Below are 6,000 nucleotides of genomic sequence, written 5' to 3' on the forward strand. Positions count from 1 at the left end.
GATGAATTTTATATATATATGGTAATACCTAGAGCAAACACTAAAAACTATACAAATACATTTAATTAAGAGTACAAATTATTATCTATAAAATAAGCTACAAGGATATATTGTACAACACAGGGAATATAGCCAATATTTAATAATAACTATAAATGGAGTATAACCTTTAAAAATTGTAAATCACTATATTGTACACCTGTAACTTATATAATATTGTACATCAACTATACTTCAGTTAAAAAAATAATAAGTTGTTGTTTTAAGCCACACAAACATACAAGAAAAAACCCCATAGATTAGCCATCAGGGAAATGAAAATCAAAAACACAATGAGGAATCAGCCAAGATGGCAGAGTAGAAAGACCCTGAGCTCACCTCCTCTAGAACACATCCATGAAAAAGATCGGAACCTACCGGAAAAGATGCTCTACAACTAAAGACATACAGAAGAAACAACAACAAGATGGGTAGGGGGGCAGACTCACGATATAATCAAGCCCCATACCCCTGGGTGGGTGACCCACGAACTGGAGAATAATCATAGTGCAGAGGTTCTCCCACAGGAGAGTTCTGAGCCCCACATCAGGCTCCCCAGCCCGGGGGTCCTGCACTGGGAAGATGGGCCCCCAGAAAACTTGGCTTTGAAGGCCATTGGGGCTTAATTTCAGGAGTCCTGGGAAATAGAGACTTCACCCTTAAAGGGCACACACAAAATCTCACATGCACTGGGACCCAGGGCAAAAGGAGTAATTTGATAGGTGCCTGAGCCAGACCTACCTGCTGATCTTGGAGAGTCTCTTGGAGAAGCAGGGGGCAGCTGTGAATCACCCTGGGGACACAAACACTGGCGGCAGCCACATATGGGAGCTTTCTACCATGTGGACACTGCTGCTGGAGGCCATCATTGTGGGATCCTCCCTTTAGCTCATTAGCACCAAGACCTGGCCTCAACCAACAGCCTGTAGGTGCCAGTGTTGAGACGCCTCAGGCCAAGCAACTAACTGCACAGGGACATAGCCCCAGCCATTAGCAGACAGGCTGCCTAAAGACATCCTGGGCCCACAGCTGCCTCTAGACCTGCTCCTAAACATGGCCCTGCCAACCAGAGGGCCAGGTCCCAGCTCCACCCATCAGTGGGCAGGCACTGGCCCAGCCCTCCAGGAAGTCTACTTTAGCCTCTGGACCAGCCTTACCCACCAGGGGGCAGACACCAGATGCAAGAAAACCACAGTCCTGCAGCCTGTGGATCCAGCCTGCCCACAGCAAACCAGACCCTGCCCTGGGACCAGCTGGGCCTCAGCCCTGCCCATGATTAGGTCAACACAAGCTTCAGGACACCCTGGACCCTGTACTCAATAGTATCAGAAACCAGCCTCCTCCTCACCCCCCCACCACCCAGTCGTCTGGCACTAACCCCGGGACCTGGCTTCACCCACCAGTGTTTTCACCCACCCAGAGTCTTCTGGGCCGTGACTCTGCCCACCAGTGAGTCAGCACTAGCCCTGGGGCCCCCTGGGGTTCTACAGTCAGTCATTTCATGACTAAGCCTCCCCAGCCAGCAGTCAGAAGCCTCCACACAAGGCAGGGTCTGGCAGCCAATCAGACTAGGGGCCAAGCAAGCCTACCAGACTGCCCACATAGCCCACCACAACAGAAGGACCCATGCAGCCCTCACAGGGGGAACCCCTAGAGCATATAGCTAGGGTGATGAGAGGGGAGTGTGCTGCTGAGACACATAGGACGTCTCCTACAGAAGGCCACTTCTCCAAGGTTGGGAAATATAACTAACCTACCAGATGCATAAAAATACAAATAACAACATAGGCAAACTGAGGCAGCAGAGGAACATGTTCCAGACAAAGGAACAAGAGAAAACCCCAGAAGAAGAACTAAGTGAAGTGGAGACAGGCAATCCAGCTGAGAAAGAGCTCAGGGTAATGATCCTAAGTGTAATCAAAGAACTCAGGAGAAGAATGGACGCACAGAGTAAGAAGTTAGAAGTTTTTCACAAAGAGTTAGAAAACATAAAGAACAACCAGAGATGAAAAATACAATAACTGAAGTGACAAATATACTAGAAGGAATCAACAGTAGACTAAATGATACAAAGAGATGGATCAGCTGAAAGCATTTCCTCTAAGATCATGAATAAGACAAGGACGCCCACTCTCACCACTTTTATTCAACATAGTATTGGAAGTCCTAGCCACAGCAATCAGACAAGAGAAGGAAATAAAAGGAATCCAGTTTGGAAAGGAAGAAGTAAAACTGTCAGTGTTTGCAGATGATATAATACTATACATAGAAAATCCTAAAGACACCATCAGAAAACTACCAGAGCTCATCAATGAATTCAGTAAAGTTGCAGGAAACAAAATTAATATACAGAAATCTGTTGCATTTCTATACACTAACAATGAAATATCAGAAAGAGAAATTAAGGAAACAATTCCATATACCATCTCATCAAACAGAAAAAAATACCTAGGAATAAGCCTACCTAAGGAGGTAAAAGACCTGTACTCAGAAAACTATAAGATACTGATGAAAGAAACTGAAGATGACACAAACAGATGGAAAGATATACTGTGTCCTTGCGTTGGAAGAATTAATATTGTTAAAATGTCCATACTACCCAAGGCAATCTAAAGATTCAATGCAATCCCTATCAAAATACCAATGGCATTTTTCACAGAACAAGAGCAAATAATTTTTAAAAGACCCTCAATAGCCAAAACAATCTTGAGAAAGAACAGAGCTGGAGGAATCATGCTCCCTGACTTTACACTATTCCACAAAGCTACTGTAATCAAAACAGTATGGTACTGTCACAAAACCAGACACACAGATCAGTGGAAAAAAATAGGGAGCCCAGAAATGAACCACACGCTTATGGTCAATTAGTCTATGACAAAGGAGGCAAGAATATACAATGGAGAAAAGACAGCTTCTTTAATAAGTGGTGCTGAGAACACTGGATGGCTACAAGTAAAAGAATGAAATTACAACATTCTCTAATACCATATACAAAAATAAATTCAAAATGGATTAAAGACCTAAATGTAAGAGCAGATACCATAAAACTCCTAGAGGAAAACATAGGCAGAACACTCTTTGACATAAATGATAATAATATTTTTTGGGGGATTCGTCTCCTAAAGCAAAGGAAATAAAAGCAAAAATAAACAAATGGGACCTAATTAAACTTAAAAGCTTTTGCACAGCAAAGGAAACCATTGACAAAATGAAAAGACAACCTACTGAAGGGGGGAAAATATTTGCAAATGGTATGTCCTATAAGGGGTTAATATCCAAAATATATAAACAGCTCATACAACTCAAGATCAAAAATCAACTCGATTAAAAAATTGGCAGAAGACCTGAACAGACATTTTTCCAAAGAGGAAATGAACATGGCCACAGGCCATGAAAAGATGCTCAATATAGCTAATCATCAGGGAATGCAAATAAGAACCATAATGAGATATCACCTTAAACCTATCAGAATGGCTATCATCAAAAAGAAAACAAGTAACAAATGTTGGTGAAGATGTGGAGAAAAGGGAACCCCCTACACTGTTGGTGGGAATGTAAATTGGTGCAGCCACTGTGGAAAACAGCATGGAGTTTCTCAAAAAACTAAAAGTAGAACTACCATAGAATTCAGCAATTCCACTCCTGGGTATATATCCAAAAAAACCAAAAACACTAATTCAAAAAGATATAGGCACCCCGATGTTTATAATAGCATTATTTACAATTGCCCAGATATGGAAGCAACCTAAGAGTCCATCAAAAGATGAATGGATAAAGAGGATTTGGTTTATATTTACAACAGAATACTACTCAACCATAAAAAAGAATGAAATTTTGCCATTTGCAACAACATGGATGGACTTGGAGGGTATTATGCTAAGTGAAATAAGTCAGACAGAGAAAGACAAAACACTGTATGATATCACTTACATGTGGAATCCAAAAAATACAACAAACTAGTGAATCTAGCAAAAAAGAAGCAGACTCAGAGATATAGAGAACTAGTGGTTACCAGTGTGGAGAGGGAAGCAGGGAGGGGCATTATAAGGGCAGAGGATTAAGAAGTACAAACTATTATGTATAAAATAAGTTACAAGGATATATTGTATAACACAAGGAATATAGCCAGTATTTTATAATAACTATTAATGGAGTATAAAATTGTGAATCATTATATTGTACACCTGTAACTTATATAATATTGTACATCAACTATACTTCAATTTTTTTTAATTTGCAAAGAAACATCAAATCACTATGTTGTACACCATGAATTCTCATAGTGTTGTAGGACAATTATACTTCAAAAACAAACAAAGAAACTCATAGAAAAAGAGATGCAAAGGCAGGATGTGGGGGGAAGAGGGAATTGGATGTAGGTACTCAAAAGGTACAAACTTCCAGTTAAAAATAAATACTAGGGATGTAATGTACAACATGATAAATACAATTGACACTGTTCTATGTTATATATGAAAGTAGTTAAGAGAGTAAATGTTAAGAGTTCTTATCACAAGGAAAAACATTTTTCTCTATTTCTTTAATTTTGTATCTCTATGTGATGATGGATGTTCACTAAATTTATTGTGGTAATCATTCAATGACGTATAAATGTCAAATCATTATGCTGTACACCTTAGACTTCTATAGCGCTGTATGTCAATTATATCTCAGTTGAAGTGGAAGAAAAAAGAATGGTTAATATTAAAAACACTGACAATATCAAGTGTTGGAAAATAATATGGAGCAATGAGCATTCTTATACACTGCTGATTAGAGTATACAACTAGTTTGGAAAATTCTTTACCAGGATCTACTAAAGCTAAACATATATAAACCTTACATTATAGCAATTCCTTCCCTTGTTACATACTCAATGTAAGTGTTCATGTCCATCAAAAGACATGTATAATAATATTCAAAGCAGATTTATTCATAACAGCAAAAACTGGAAACAAATGTCCCAGTAAATGAATACATAAATTATGGTATATTTATACAATAGCATACTAATTAGCAATACAAAAAATGAACTATATATGCATGCAACATCATGGTTAAATCTCACTGTGCTTTGCTGGGATCAAGCTCTCTGCATTGCAGTCAGGAAATTGCTCTATGTAGTGAGCTGGGTAATTGTGGGGCTTACCCTGTTACTTGCCCTTCTCTCAGGGATCTCAGTCTTGTGCTGCCTACTGTCCATTGCCTGAAAGCAACTGCTCATATATTTTTGTCTGGTTTTACAGTGATGGCAAAAAGACCAGTCTAGTACCAGTTACTCCAACATGGCCGGAAGTAGAAGTCCTGAGTCATTATTAAGCAATAGTATCAGGACTTCCCTGGTGGTCCAGTAGATAAAACTCCATACTCCCAATGCAGGGGGCCCGGGTTCAACCCGTGGTCGGGGAACTAGATCCCGCATGCATGCCACAACTAAGAGTCCACATGCCACAACTAAGAGTCCGCATGCCGCAACTAAAGATCCCACATGCCACAACAAAGATCCAGCATGCCACAACTAAGACCCAGCACAGCCTAAATAAATAAATAAAAATTAAACTATTTAAAAAAAAAGAAATAGTATCAACTGCACTCAGGAAAATTGGATGTAGGGATGGAGGAAAAATGACTAGGTAACTGCAGGAGCCTTTACTCATACTGGAACCATACACACAGGATATTTAGGTGAAAGGATGATTAGTAAATTTTTGATATGGTATGACTGAGATGCTGTAATAGTTAAAGGCTAATCTGCTATAACAGAGAGACCCCAAAATGCAATGATTTAAATATTAAGTGTATTTGTTTGTGGAGTAGTCTAGTACTCTCCATAGTCAGGTAGCTCTGCTCTGTGAGGTCATGCAGGGACGCAGGCTGGTGAGGCAGCTCTGTGCACTGGTCACACCTAACTTTCAAGGCTGCATTAGTCATCACCATATCTGGCAAGCTGGATGCAGAAGA

This window comes from Mesoplodon bidens (assembly GCF_964165515.1).
Source record: "Mesoplodon bidens genome assembly, chromosome: 14".
In the NCBI taxonomy this organism is placed as follows: domain Eukaryota; kingdom Metazoa; phylum Chordata; class Mammalia; order Artiodactyla; family Ziphiidae; genus Mesoplodon; species Mesoplodon bidens.